Genomic DNA, 16,621 nt, shown 5'->3' with positions numbered 1-16,621 from the left:
AATTCACACCATCATGACTACAATATGCTAAAAACGATGTATCAGTTAAGATCACAGAAACAACAATTTCAGCCTTGAAAAGAAAAAGAAACTTTCCCTTTAAGACCAAGTAGTAATCACGGTTCTTTCCTTGGTAACACACTTCCCCTTTACTGAATAGTCAAAACACTTCCCCTTTAAGATTGAGAGGGGAAGTGGTCTTTTGCTTATTTTCTCAATCTGGCAAAAGACACGTAGGACAAGAAGCTCCAACCAGAACATGGGACAGCGCGTTGTTCATTGCAAAAGGAGGATGTAAGACTTAACTTCAACAGTAAGTGTTGAAAGTGTGCCTTTATTCTACTCCAGAAATTAGTGTGAAATTGTCTCTGATGTGATTAGTATCTTCTTGACTTTTGATCCTTCTGAAAGGCAGACATGTTGATGATTCTGCTTTTGTTGATGAAAAATGGCAGACTCCATTGTCAAAGATAGCTGCCTTCATGGTCTAAGATGGTGACTTCCATTACCTAGGATGGATTTGAGGGCAAAGGTAAACATGCTGGACAGGCTAACTTAAATGGATACTATAGCTAAAATGGAACCTGTCCTATATGTGTTTAAAATCCTAAAACTAAAAGAAAGAAGCGTAAAAGCAAGTGATTAAAATAATAGAACTATGGAGGAAAACAGTCATAACATTTCTGACATTCCTGGAACAATTTCTAAGCCAAATAGTTAAAAAATGATCACTGGATGTGTTTTTGGTTGATCTTGCTGATGTGACATATTCATTATACATTTACAGATAAAAGCACATGCCATGAATGTGCATTTGATGAAATATCAATTCATCACTTGTTACATGTTCAATAATACATGTCTTCAACCTGAAATTAAAACAGGGTCTCTGTGCCGAAAGACATAAGCCTTACAACATGGAGAAGCGGTAGATTCACACATATCATCAAAATGTTGTATTTGGAACATGAGGTGATAGTGAAGTGCAATATTGTGACATCGCAGCAGGCCATAAAGGAGGAGGGAATCTCTTCGATCTGGAGTGGATTCTGCTGGAAGGTGTAAGCCAACTCTATGGAGACCCTGCCTCAAACCACATTTCACTGGGCCCACAGGAGCTCAACAAAGCTCTTGGTCTCCCGCCTCTAGGAGAAGGGCCCATCAGCCCACAGATGAAGGACACTGGTGGCACCAACCAGTGCCTAAAGCATCCCAACCTGTTTCAGGCTTGCAGGAAGAGGTGGCCCTGTGGACTAAGCTACAAACTGAGCCTCTTCAGCACTTTTTATATCTCATGCGAAGAGGAGATGATAACAATGCTCTGACGCATTGCCTTGGCCCATCAACATCATGGCTGCTATTTTTAAATGGGCAACTCGACTTAGGGGGACCAGCCCAATGGTAATGCTGTGCTCTGACTGCCCCAAAAGCAACCTGGACTACATCCCACCTCTGTATTAGGGATTTGCTGAGAGAAGGAGCTGTTTTCCAGCATCCCAAAGGAATGGAAATGTTGTTATGGCTGTTGGGCAGCTATTAAATATCTCTAGAAGCATTTGTTGAATGATGAATAATGAAAGCTTCTATTCTTTCGGTGTCAAATGCATCCAAATTGTTATTTTTAAAGATGAAAAATGAATATATATATTAAACTCTATTATCAAACTTACTAACATGAAGGCAGCAGGTGAGGGAATACAGGGGCATCTTGATCCTTTGTATGTATCAAGGGCTAATTTTCCCTGCTCTCCTGAAGAAGGGTTTCTGAGGACCACAAGACCTCGCTGGGCTGCAGCAGCAGCACCCCTTCTGATAGAAAGCCTGGAGCCCCTCAGATTTATACATTTCTGATTTCCATCTTCAATGCCAGGGATGGCCCAGGGGAACTTCCTGCTTTCTCTCTCACATGGGGACAGGCTACCTGCCTTCTGCAGTGCGTCATGATCCCAGAGATTGTTGATGTGGAACTGTTGTTTTTAAGCACAGTCAAAGGTATGCAGTTCCTAAGAAAGGAAAGGGGTGGAAAGGTCGGGAGCAACTGAGGAGTCAGATCAGGGGATCTGATCCACCAGGAGCAATCGCCCTCACACACCCCGAGGCGTGTCATGCTTCATCATCGGGCAGCTCCTCGCTGGGCCGGCACTGCAATGCCCAAAGGGCCCCAGAGGTGGCTCTTTGCTAGAGTTCTTTTCGGTTGCTGATGTAAAGAGTGAGGTGCAGGGTACGTGTGATAAAGTGAGTAGGCTGATGTATAATTTGGTTTTATTGATACCTGGTATATATATGGTGGCTGTTTTATGGATATTACTGTTTTATAATGAATTTTATACTAATTTATTGTAAATTTGTATAACTGGATTATGTAACTTTGGATCATTTTGTGGGGTTCTTGTTGTAATGATAAACTCCAAATGCTTTATGGTTATTATTTTAAATTGTAAATGTCTTTTATGATTATGTGATCGAATAAAGACTATTATGACTTGACTTGGGTAGGCTGATGTGAAGTGAGGCTAAAAATAACTAAAGCTAATCTAAAAGTAAATGTAATATCTAGAATGCTTTGTTATATTAAAATAAAGTAATGGCCAGGAGTAATGGCAAGACATTGGGTCCCCAGTAAAAGTATGCTGAATTTGACCCGGTGTAGGTTTTATGCACCCCGGACACTTTCAGCAGTGCCTGCATGTTGTATACTTCCATTACGAGCATAAACTTGCAGGCGGAGAGGAGGCTTTCTTATTTTAAATTCCAGCTAACCCAAAACAAAGGCCAAAATAGCAAAGCAGCTTCAAGAGCTTGGACCTGAAGCATCAGTTACTCCCAGAGTGATGACCTTCGTGGAAGCATGAGAGGCAAAGGAAGGAAACAGTCACTAATTAAGATATCATCACGGTGCAACCAATGTGGCCACACAGGAATCCACTCGACAACTGAGTTTAGCAAGTTTTAATTATACATTTAGAAATAGGTCAATGTAACTCAATCTCAATATAATCATACAGAAATACAGAAATATCAGAACAAGTCTAAATCTCCCGAAGAGATGTACACTATATGGTACAAAGCAAATTACTAACTCTAAAATTATGGTGGAAACGATCTGGGGAAAAATAATTGTCCATTAAATGTCATCAGACGGTTCTCTGTAAGAAGCATGAACAATCTATCTTTCCCTACACTATTCTAAAGTGGCATCCTTATTCTGAAGAAATCCGTTAAAGGTACGTAAAATAAGGAAAGAAATGTGCCAGCAGTCAGAGTCTTTAGCAGAAGTACTCACACAATGGGTCTAGTAGCTTAAAGCCACTCAAACAGACGCATAGGTCTGTTCTCCATAAAAATATAAGATGGACTCTCTCTCCCTCACTAAGTACAGCACATAACATCAACTGCAGTCGAGCTGACACTCCCACGTGGCTTCTTCTTTGGTAATTTTCCAAAGCTCTGGCACAACTGGATACTTTCACACCTTTCCCACGTCGATAAGTTGTAATCTTCTCTCGTCCTTGGTCATTCCTCTCCTCTCCCATGAGAACTCCTCTCCTCGCTCGTTTATGTGAATCCCTCGGCTGACTCCTTCTCATACCTTGTTATCTAATGAGAAAAAACTTCTTTACTCTAAATAATGAAGCTTATACACACCTGCAGTGGAAACAAAATGAGACGAAGCATTCCACCGCGATGATTCATTCTATTTATACGTATGAACGCCAAATACTCGTTTGCACACATCCTAGTTAATAATCTCACAATGAGACATTTCATGTTAATTTCTTCCATCACATCAATATGTAAATTGTCATGTAATCTTTGTTAATCACATTCTATGCATGAATGTTTAATGTGGGGCACCTTACATATGCAATATCCCACTCCCATTAGTAGCATTAATTACACTGAAGATATTTGAGTGCTCCTAAGTTATTTCAGAAAGGCTCAATATTACACTTCCGTAGGGTCATTAGTCTTCCTTTTGTTGGAGTATCCTGGCTGAGAGCTATCTGGAGCCTCACACCTCAATGAAATGGAGGGTAAACAAAGTCACACAGCTTGTTATCACTTCACAGGTACTTAAGAGAGTTATACTTTTGGCTTTGTTCAGTCCCTGGAAATAACAGATATGTAAGACTGTAAGAATGTCAGATTTGTTGCTCTGTCGCAGTATGTACACAAATAACAATTTAAATACCTCTGTTTTGTTTTATATCTTTTGGATCACTGACATAATATCGATGTCAAAAATATAGAACTACAAAAATATCGAGTAAAAAATATAGAATACAAAAATATCAAATCCCTATCTCCAAACAGGTAAGTACAAAAATATCGTTGTCAAAAATATAGTTAGTCAAAATATCGAATTTTTTTAATGTCTTAAAAGTAATTTAAATGTAATATAATAATAAATATAATTAACTTAAACATACTTAAAATACTTTAATAACCTTAAAATTAATAAATAATGAATGTAACTTAAAAAAAAATTAATACATATAAACTATGGAACAATTACAAGCAAAATCCATAATAAATCTAAGCTTGAGTCTGGGTCTAAGCTTTTGCCCTGAATCGAACTTCTCATATACAAGGACAAGGGCTGATATCTATCAATATATACGGAAACTAAAATTAAAAAAAGCAATTTGTGCACAAAACAGTTGGCCCAAATATGGCACCATCAAAATCTGGGACAAGCACCTCAGAACTGGCAGTTAGCGATTTAAACCTGTTCCATGATATGTGTCAGCTAGGGAGTGAGGAAAATATGGGGACACAAGAAATAGTGGCGTTAAGTGGACAAAAGAAGCCAAGTACCCCATTTAAGCCTAAATCTAAGTATATTCCCCTTGCTGCACGGGATGGGCTTGATGCTTTCAGTGACGCAATGGTGCGACAAATTAAAAAGCTGGCTCAAAACAACAACGATAATAAGCGACAATACACAAACCAAGAGAGAAAACTGAACCAACTGGCAACAAAGTTAAAGGATGCTGAAGTGATAGTTCGGAATTCCGATAAAGGCGGGAATATTGTTCTGTGGCCCATCAAAAATTATCTTGAGGAGGCGCACAGACAACTGGATGACATCCAATGTTATGTAAAAAGCAACCCACAGAAATATAGGACCATGTTGGAAAATCTATGCAGGAATCTGGTGGCATGGAAGGGACTTGGTATGCTAAGTGGGGATGAGTTTAAGTACATAAAGAAGGACCACCCACTGGTCCCATACATATACTTTATACCTAAGGTCCATAAAAACATTACTGTACCGCCGGGAAGGCCAATTATTGCGGCATGTGGCGGTCCTCTGGAAAACCTCTCAAGGTATATTAACTACTTTCTACAGCCGCACATGAAATCCTTGAAATCCTACGTAAAGGACTCAAGTGACTTTTCGCGTAAATTAGAGGAGATCGTGTGGACACCAGACCTGCTGCTAGTAACATTGGATGTCAGCTCTTTATATACATGCATAAAGCATAGGGATGGCCTGCGTGCATGTGAGTACTATCTTAGCAGCAGGCCAATGGAATTAGCCCATCATACAAAAATGCTTTTGGAAATGTTGTCTTTCTGCCTTGACAATAATTACTTCATGTTTAATGGACAAATGTTCCAACAGGTTCAGGGTGTGGCAATGGGGGCCAGTTTCTCCCCAAGTTATGCGTGCCTGTTCATGGGGTGGTGGGAGGAACTGGTCCTCAGACGCAAATTTGAGCAGTATTGCACATCAAATATAATCTCATGGCTTCGTTTTATTGATGATCTTTTTATTGTGTGGCATGGTTCTGAAGAAAGCATTTTAACTTTCATACAGGAAATTAATGAAAATGATCTTAACTTGAATTTTACCTCTAGCATAAGTAAGGAATCGGTGACATTCTTAGATGTGCAGGTTTTTTTAATCAAATAGTGTTCTTAGTACTACCCTTTTTAGAAAACCGACGGCGGGGAACACTCTTTTACATGCAACGAGTGCCCATCCACAGCATTTGATCAAATCTATACCGTATGGTGAGATGCTTTGCATCCGCCGTATTTGTAGTAATAATGAAGATATGGTCATCAAGCAAAAAGAAAGCTTAATGAGATTTGTGGATAGGGGTTATAGTATAAAGACAATACAAACCGCCATAAGAAAGTCACGGCTAAAAGCAAGAGGAGAATTGTTAAAATACAACCAGAAACCAAGTCTATCACAAAGCGGAAATGCCAGTCCAGTAAGATTAATAATGACGTACTCAAAGCAGGAAAAAGAACTTAGGAGTATTGTCAGAAGAAATTGGCATTTTGTTCAAGATGACCCACTAATTGGAGAATTGATGCCCTCAAATCCGTCAATAACTTACCATAAAGGCTTGAGTATGGGCCCTATTCTTTCCAAAAATAGTGAGGAACATCTTGGCAAAGAACCATGGCGGCCAATCAGCAGGGGTTTCTATAAGTGTTTGGCATGCAAGGCGTGCCAACATGGTGTGAACACCAAGAAATACACTACTGTAATTCCAAAGACTACTAGGGAAATTAAACAACATCTTACCTGTAGAACTGAGTATTGTGTTTACATATTGGAATGTGATTGTCAACTCAAGTACATAGGACGTAGCAAGCTGCAGATCCATAAGAGGATTTTACAGCACCTACGCGCTATCACGAACAAAGATCAAAGCTACCCAGTTGCCAGGCACTTTGAGGCATGTCACAACAGTAGACCTCAGTGCCTAAAATATTATGCAATTGAATCTGTCCCGGTTACAAAAAGAGGTGGAGACAGAGAGGCCTGTATGCGTAGGTTGGAGACCAAATATATTCTTGAGTTCAATTCCAAATGGCCTGGAGGCCTCAATAGCACGGAGGACCTCCACACATATCTATAAATTGGACCAGGCACACCATAGTAAGATGCATGAGTAATAGACATATACTAACAGCACTTTAGTCAGATCGGAAAGAGGAATTGGATTATACATAGCATAATTTGCACATTTTTGTATTTATACTGTGTAAACTATATTGCTTTTTTTATTGAAAGGATATTTATATTTGCGATGTATAATATTGACGCAATTGATTTTAGCCGTCTTTTAGATATTAGGGTAGTTTTATCCAAGTGTCTTTTATGATTGCTGGTTTTAGTTGTGTCACCGTTTTCCTTTTTTATATTAGGTCGATTTTATGGTGTTGTTTTAATTCATTTTAATGGCTTGATTAATTGGATGCCATTTAGTGAATTTTAATGTATTGTTTATTACATCATGTACTGTATGAATTTAGCACTTTAAACTGTGTCTTGAAATGGATTTTATTGACATCTATGAAAATGTCCTTTTCCTTCTCCCCCAGCCGTAGATCCCTACAATTTTTTCCCCACTGTCAAGTCTTTGAAATCTCTATGCACCAGTCACTTTGAATATATTGCACTATAACATGAGGTCACTTTATAAGCTACTTAATGTATACTATCCCTGTGGCAATACAGGACATGCAAAATAGATATAGAAGCTAAATATGGCTATATGAATACTGAGACAATGATGATTGTTTGTAATACGCATTGTCAAGTATACCCAGTGACTGGACAATATTTCACAGTTGACCATATCTTCTGTATGGTTCTACGATATTAGTTGATCACTTTATGACTTTATCTATTATTATGCAATAATAGAAATGTATTGGTTTTTCCGCAGTTATGATTTTGAACACTTTCGGTGAGCACCTGTTTTAGTTTGAATTCTAAGACATTTAATGTCAGATGGATGAGATTAAAAGAATTTAGATGTGTTTTGGAGGTTGGAACCAGCGTTTATGCAGGTATTATCAATAGCGCTATGTGATTGTAATACGCTATTTTTTATTCCAAAACACTTTATAGACATTTTTAGTTACAATGTCTAAAATCAATATAAAGTCTTTTATTTATTTATACAGTTAGCAATGTAATTACAATTATAAAAGATATGTATTTATACTGATAGTATTTTTTCTATATCCATCAATTGACATGTGACTGCATTTTGCACTTCAAATAGGGTTGGGCACTTTGTAACGCCATGTGACCAAGGCCGCTGGGACGGCCGAAACGCGTCATGGCAGTCTGTCTGTTTGACAAATAAATGTATGCTGGTAAAAAGTTGGTCCTTGCCTCGTAATTCGTAATGGGGAGCGCAGCTGCTGCAAGGTATTGCAGATATATATATATATATATATATATATTCACTGAAAAAACCATAGGTTATAGACCATATATAGTTAGGAATTCGCATTTACAAAACCTTATTTTACTCACACAAAACCATTGAAATTCAATATATAGTTAGTTGCACTAACTATATATCGCGCACCCGCAATCCACTGCTGATGATGTCACATATTACATCATTCATGACATGGTCAGTGACATCACTGATGACATCACTGATGACATCTCAAATGACATCACTGATGACATCACTGATGACATCTCATTTGACATTACTGATCACATCACTGATGATATCATTAATGTGATAATACGATGAACCTCTTCAGAATCTAATATAACCTTAGATACAATCAGTGTAAACAGACACTCACAGACTGTCACTCATCCATGGAGTTACTCACACACCTAGTCAGTCATGCAAAGAATCAATCGCACCTCCATTTCCTCAACTATACAGTTATACAAACTTTACTTATTCAAACATATACTAACACATATTTACTCTCTTATACAATCCCTGATACAAGTTCACAATGATCCATACAGCCACTCACACATTCACTGGCTCTTATGCACAGTTATTTATATATGTCAACTCTCACATGTACTGTGTTTTACATATGTACTTACTTTGACATGTAGCACTGAGATACCCATTCACTCACCAATACACTCATGCACACAGTCAACCATCCATACAGCTGTTTCCACATGCACTTTTGAAACCATACATCTAGTGAATCAACTGCTCACACATCTATGCACAGAGTCATACACCTCCCAGCCACCCACACACACACTCAGTCTCCCATACAAATACTTGGGCAACCAATCAATAACCCATATAGTTACTCATATAGCTACTTATCAACACATGCAACAGTTTACAGAACAACAGACATAATGATGCACAAATTAAGACAGTTTAGTCACTAACCCATGCACTCAGTGAGACACATTTAATCACTCACTCATACAGTCAGTCAGGCACCTACTAAATCCTTCATCCAGACACTTATACATCCACTCATTCTTCAATATGTAAGACATATTTTAACTTTACAGAAACATACAGTCACTGGATGTTGTCATCAGTGATGTCATCAGTGATGTCATTTGAGATGTCATCAGTGATGTCATCAGTGATGTCACTGACCATGTCATGAATGATGTAATATGTGACATCATCAGCAGTGGATTGCGGGTGCGCGATATATAGTTAGTGCAACTAACTATATATGGAATTTCAATGGTTTTGTGTGAGTAAAATAAGGTTTTGTAAATGCGAATTCCTAACTATATATGGTCTATAACCTATGTTTTTTCAGTGAATTTTCAAGGTTTTGTAAATGCTAATTCCTAACTATATATGGTCTATAACCTATGGTTTTTTCAGTGAATTTTCAAGGTTTTGTAAATGCTAATTCCTAACTATATATGGTCTAAAGCCTATGGTTTTTTCAGTGAATATATATAGATATATATATATATACATACATATATAAACATATATCATCTGTATATCTATATAAATACAAACATAAATGCATGCATACATATACTTATATGCATACAGATGCATGTTATTTACATGAAAGTTGAAAAAACACTAATAAAAGCAAAGCTAAAAAGCCACCTCATTACAAACAGAATGGCTTTAACTTAAACGAGGGCGAGATCTATTGCATTTTCAATGCTTGTTTACTTTGGTTCCATCAAGAAGGCATTCAGATGTGTCACACATTTGCCATAAATTCTGAATGTTAGCACTCTAGTTGCACATTAGATCACTGTAGTAAAGCTACTGCTCACCAGGGACGTCTGCTGCTGGTATTCAAAGTGCATGTTTCAGTCTGCATGTCACAATTTTTTTAATGAAATAGAAGAGGATTTGAGAAGTCACTCAAAATGATCCCTAATTTTTCTTTCTGAAGCATTAATCATACTTTCTATGGCAAAATTAACCCCCTCATGTTGTTCCTTTTTAAATTGAGTGTTTTCAGACTTACCACTTCATTCCAATCAAGATGGCTTCTGGTGTGCCATACTTTTGTCATAAGTAAGACTGTTAGCGCTCTAGTTGTTCTTTAGAACACTCTGGGACATTCTGTCATTGGGCTATACTTGGGGTACATCTGGGTGATATTTGGGCTACATTTAGGCTCTTTTGTCTCTGGTGGCCATCTTGGGAGACTGTATGTCAGAATTTTTTAATGAAATTGAAGAGGGTTTGAGAAGTCACTCAAAATGTGCCCTAATTTTTCTTTCTGCAGCACTAATCATAATTCATATGGCAAAATATACCCCCTCATTTTGTTCCTTTTTAAATTAAATGTTTTAAGAGTTACCACTTTATTCCAATCAAGATGGCTTCAGGTGTGCCATACCTTTGTAATAAGTAGGACTGTTAGCGCTCTAGTTGTTCTTTAGAACACTCTGGGACATTCTGTCATTGGGCTATACTTGGGCTACATCTGGGTGATATTTGGGCTACATTTGGGCTCTTTTGTCTCTGGTGGCCATTTTGGGAGACTGCATGTCAGAATTTTTTAATGAAATAGAAGAGGATTTGAAAAGTCACTCAAAATGTGCCCTAATTTTTCTTTCTGCAGCACTAATAATACCTTCTATTGCATAATATACCCCCTCATTTTGTTCCTTTTTAAATTAAATGTTTTAAGAGTTACCACTTTATTCCCATCACGATGGCTCCAGGTGTGCTATACCTTTGTAATAAGTAGGACTGTTAGCGCTCTAGTTGTTCTTTAGAACACTCTGGGACATTCTGTCATTTGGGCTATACTTGGGCTACATCTGGGTGATATTTGGGCTACATTTGGGCTCTTTTGTCTCTGGTGGCCATTTTGGGAGACTGCATGTCAGAATGTTTTAATGAAATAGAAAAGGATTTGAGAAGTCACTCAAAATGTGCCCTAATTTTTCATTCTGAAGCACTAATCATACTTTCTATGGCAAAATATACCCCCTCATGTTGTTTCTTTTTAAATTAAATGTTTTAAGAGTTACCACTTTATTCCAATCAAGATGGCTTCAGGTGTGCCATACCTTTGTAATAAGTAGGACTGTTAGCGCTCTAGTTGTTCTTTAGAACACTCTAGGAGGCTGCAGTAGAACACAAAGGAATCAACTGACAGTCTCTGTCCTTGTTGGATGTACATGTTTTACTGAGAATGTCAGACTTCATTTTCACATGACTGAGAAAGATAATGTGAATTTACAGAAAATATGCTTTCAGTTTAGCTTATAGATCCCCTTCCAAACCACTGTGGGAAAATCATGAGATATTAGTTTTCTTTCAAACAATATTCATGATATCACAGCAGAAGGTTTTTTCACATGGTAAAATCACCTTAGAACCCACCACAATTCCTAAAACGAGTATGGTACCATCAACAAATGATTTATAATGTAACTAAAGTCCTAAAACCCTCTATTAACTACAATGCTTTTTAATGAGGTGCTATCATGTATATTGGTCCCAAGATGGCTGCCAACACTTCTTGGATGAAGTGCTGACAGCCAATCAGATCAGATGTGTGGTTAGGCTCCGCCCAGATATATATCTTTTTTTGAACCTAAATTACTCAAAATCCACTGGAGCACATATATTGAGACCTAGCAAAGGCACATCGGGCTAACAGTCCCTACAATTTTGCCAAGTTTCGTGCAAATCCATTCAGCCGTTCGAGCTAAAAGTGAGGCCAACCGCCCTATGGAAATTAACATGGGAAAAACGCGTTTTGGGACCCCCCTTTTTTCTCGCCCCCCCCTTGATGAAACCCCCCCAAATTGTCAGGGGCTGCTCAGAAACAAAATGTTCCATTTTCCTGAAAATTTCAGCCAATTCCGTCCACAAACGCCAAAGTTATTAGACATAGAATTTTCAAAAATCCCATAGAGAAAAAATCCTAACTATATATACCTACTGGCGACCGCCAGTAGGTAATATAAACATATTAACCAAAAATATACAATATTTTTACCGTAGGATAGCGAGAGGGTTAGTGCAACAGTAGAGAAAACATTGGATAGCGTAGGGGTAAAAATGACTATTCCCACTCCACAGAGAGCAACAGTAGGGAAAGCGTTGGATAGCGTAGGGGTAAAAATGACTATTTCCACTCAGGCACGGCCGGTAGTAGGTGTAACTGCAGGGCGGTGACGTAGGGAGGGGGAGGGGCAGGGTGGGGGATTGTAAAGTATGGATTACGGACTATAACAGGTAAGTAAACAAATAAATAAATAAAACGAATTTCGTTGTGTGCACTGCAACGCATTTGGTTATGCAGTGCAAGCAACTAAATTTTATTTATTTATTTATATGTTTACTTACCTGTTATAGTCCGTAATCCATACATTACAACCCCCCACCCTGCCCCTCCCCCTCCTTACGTCACCGCCCTGCAGTTACACCTACTACCGGCCGTGCCTGTTCCCACTCCAGTGAGTGCAACAGTAGGGAAAGCGTTGGATAGCGTAGAGGTAAAAATGACTATTCCCACTCCAGAGAGTACAACAGTAGGGAAAGTGTTGGCTAGCTTACTCATAAAATTTACTATTCCCACTCCAGTGAGTGCAACAGTAGGAAAAGCATTGGATAGCGGGAGGGTAAAAATTACTATTCCCACTACAGAGAGTGCAACAGTAGGGAAAGCATTGGATAGCGTAGAGGTAAAAATTACTATTCCCACTCCAGAGAGTGCAACAGTAGGGAAAGCATTGGATAGCGTAGGGGTAAAAATTACTATTCCCACTCCAGTGAGTGCAACAGTAGGGAAAGCATTGGATAGCGTAGGGGTAAAAATTACTATTCCCACTCCAGAGAGTGCAACAGTAGAGAAAGCGTTGGATAGCGTAGGCATAAAATTTACTATTCCCACTCCACTGAATGCAACAGTAGGGAAAGTGTTGGATAGCGGGAAGGTAGAAATTACTATTCCCACTCCAGAGAGTGCAACAGTAGGGAAAGCGTTGGATAGCATAAAGGTACAAATTACTATTCCCACTCCAGTGAGTGCAACAGTAGGGAAACCATTGGATAGCGTAGGGGTAAAAATTACTATTCCCACTCCAATGAGTGCAACAGTAGGGAAAGCGTTGGATAGCGGGAGAGTAAAAATTACTATTCCCACTCCAGAGAGTGCAACAGTAGGGAAAGGATTGGATAGTGTAGGGGTAAAGTTTACTATTCCCACTCCAGTGAGGGCAACAGTAGGGAAAACGTTGGATAGCAGAGGGGTAAAAATTACTATTCCCACTCCAGAGAGTGCAACAGTAGGGAAAGCGTTGGATAGCGTAGGCGTAAAATTTACTATTCCCACTCCAGTGAGTGCAACAGTAGGGAAAGCGTTGGATAGCGGGAGGGTAAATATTACTATTCCCACTCCAGAGAGTGAAACAGTAGGGAAAGCGTTGGATATCATAGAGGTACAAATTATTATTCCCACTCCAGTGAGTGCAACAGTAGGGAAAGCATTGGATAGCGGAAGGGTAAAAATTACTATTCCCACTCCAGAGAGTGCAACAGTAGGGAAAGCGTTGGATAGTATAGAGGTACAAATTACTATTCCCACTCCAGTGAGTGCAACAGTAGGGAAAGCATTGGATAGTGTAGGGGTAAAAATTACTATTCCCACTCCAATGAGTGCAACAGTAGGGAAAGCGTTGGATAGCGGGAGAGTAAAAATTACTATTCCCACTCCAGAGAGTGCAACAGTAGGGAAAGCATTGGATAGCGTAGGGGTAAAAATTACTATTCCCACTCCAGTGAGTGCAACAGTAGGGAAAACGTTGGATAGAGTAGGGGTAAAAATTACTATTCCCACTCCAGAGAGTGCAATAGTAGGGAAAGCGTTGGATAGCGTAGGGGTAAAAAGTACTATTCCAACTCCAGAGAGTGCAACAGTAGGGAAACTGTTGGATAGTATAAGGGTTAAAATAACATACTTATAAATAAACGACTTTTGTAATTATAAATAAATTAACTATTAAATAAATATAAACCATATACAATACCTATACTTAATTATAAAACACATGCTTAGCAAAATATATTTTACCTAAAATTAATGTAAAATAATACCATTTATTAATATTTAATTACCAATTATTAATTAACAATTATATTATTAACAATACAATTAGTTTTAATACATTATTAATTAATTAAATTTACTTTACTTCCCACCATATTTCCCTATAAAACCACTACCCATAATATAACACATTTATCCAATAATGAATTAATGAAAAATAATTAGCAAATAATTAAAATTAATTAACTATTAATTAACATTAATTACCAATTAATATAATTTATTTTATAATTCCTACTAATTATTAAATAATTAACCTTAATTAAATTACTCCCCACCCTATTCCCCTATAAACCCACATCCCGCTACAGAAAGTATATATCAATTAATCAATTAAATTTTTTTCTCCAATTAATTATTAATAATTAGCAATTAATTATAATTAATTAATTAATCCTACTAATTTTTAATCAACTTACCATAATTAAATTACTTCCCACCCTATTCCCCTATAAACCCACAACCCGCTACAGAACATATATATCAATTAATAAATTAAATAAAATTATTTTCCTATTATTTTCAAATAATTACCAATTAATTATAATTTATTAATTAATCCTACTAATTAATAATCAATTTACCATAATTAAATTACTTCCCACCCTATTCCCCTATAAACCCACAACCCGCTCCGGTACTAAAACATACAATTTTCTTATAAATTAATTTATTATTATATAAAATTAATACACATATAATAGTAATTATTTTAAATACTTAAATTAAACATATAAGACATACATAATAAAAAACTATAAAATAATACAAATATCGATATTAGTGTCATCGAAATTAGTAACATCGATATATATGCTATCGATATTACTAACTTCGATATTACTTACATCGATATTAAGAATTTCGATATTACTTACCTTGGGTCGATATTCTGTCCTACGATATTCTTGACTTCGATATTATGCTCCTTCGATATTTCAGACTCGATATTATGGTAGGTCGAAATTTCCAACTCGATATTTTGACTGTGTACCCTCCTAAAACTGTTAAAATATAATTTAAAACAGCATATATAACATCTGTGTTATCTAAGGATAATAAAAAAGTCAGAGCTGTCTCATGATTCCTAATTTTCTGTGCTAATAGTAACGGACAAAGGAATTGCCTTCTCTGGGGAGTATAGCATGTGCAAAATAAAATAAAGTGCTTACAGCCAGATTCATCAAAGGAAATTCGGCTCGCAAAGGGACAGATTATGAGAATCTGGTCCTTTGCGAGCGCTATTTTTGCATTTGGGATTCATCATCTCAAATGCAAAAATCGCAATTATAGAACTCGCTAAATGGGATGAATTGCATTTAAAGAATCTCAATTTGAGATTCATTAAAAGCAATTCATGAACCATTTAAAAATTGTGAATTCGCAATCTGGGGCCTCTATTTACCGTGAAGTCTAACTACGTGGTAAATAGCGAAAACTTAGAAAAATGCACTTTAGTGCATTTTTCCAAGTTGTATGTTACACACACACATGTCCTTTGGACATGCGTGTGCGCAACACCAGTGTACATTACCATTCCAGGGGTGCTACACAGTGTCCTTTGGACACCCTGGCACCCTTGAAATCGCTTCCTTATTTGCGATGCGCTATTTGCTAATCGCAAATAAGGAATGACTCCCCATTCATTCCTATGGGCCTTTAGGCCCATAGGAATGAATGGGGAGTCATTCCTTATTTGCGATTAGCAAATAGCGCATCGCAAATAAGGAAGCTGTAGGAATCGCAATAAATATTGCGATTTCTACATGAATGCCGTTTTGCGAGTCTTTAATAGCGATTCCTTAATAATCGCTATTAAGGACTCGCTTTAATATGTAAAACCATCACATGGACAAGGGGGGAGTAAGGAGAAACATGTGCATTGGATATGAAACGCTACCAGAAAGTGTATTGGTTTAAGTTCAAGAAAAGGTTTATTGAAAATATTAATATGATCACACAAAAAACAAAGTGTATTGTTTTAAGACGTAAACTTGTCAGCAAAAATGTTTGCCTCTCATTTAGACTTAACTGTAAATAAAGTGCAGGCTCTTCTTGGGGTTGCCGGTATAACTATTCATTTTGGGGTGTTACCCCCAGGACAGTGTATCTGGGAATAATGATAAAAAATAATTTTGATTCTTTTGGGGGAAACATTAATAAGGGTATCTGGGATGGGGAAATATTCAGGAGTGCCCATCTTTAGAAAGCTCAATTGTATATACCTGAGCCAAGGAATCTCTCAGCTGTTATCTAAATTCATACAATCTCTTAGCATTTCTCTGCAAAATTG

At 37.5% G+C, this 16,621-nt stretch overlaps 1 protein-coding gene across 1 annotated transcript in view; it reads left to right on the top strand.

Annotated features, from left to right (window-relative positions):
• The first annotated feature begins 235 nt into the window (after positions 1 to 235).
• LOC147678390 (beta-galactoside alpha-2,6-sialyltransferase 1-like) overlaps positions 236 to 16,621 on the top strand; it is a 110,255-nt gene continuing 93,869 nt past the window's right edge. Inside the window, exon 1 of the mRNA XM_086945985.1 lies at positions 236 to 313. The gene's annotated coding sequence lies outside the window, so the exon portion shown is untranslated. The remainder of the gene's footprint in view (positions 314 to 16,621) is intronic.

The sequence above is a fragment of the Lissotriton vulgaris genome, chromosome 12 (assembly GCF_964263255.1).
Source record: "Lissotriton vulgaris chromosome 12, aLisVul1.2, whole genome shotgun sequence".
Lineage (NCBI taxonomy): Eukaryota > Metazoa > Chordata > Amphibia > Caudata > Salamandridae > Lissotriton > Lissotriton vulgaris.
This window is presented reverse-complemented; position numbering and strand designations above follow the sequence as displayed.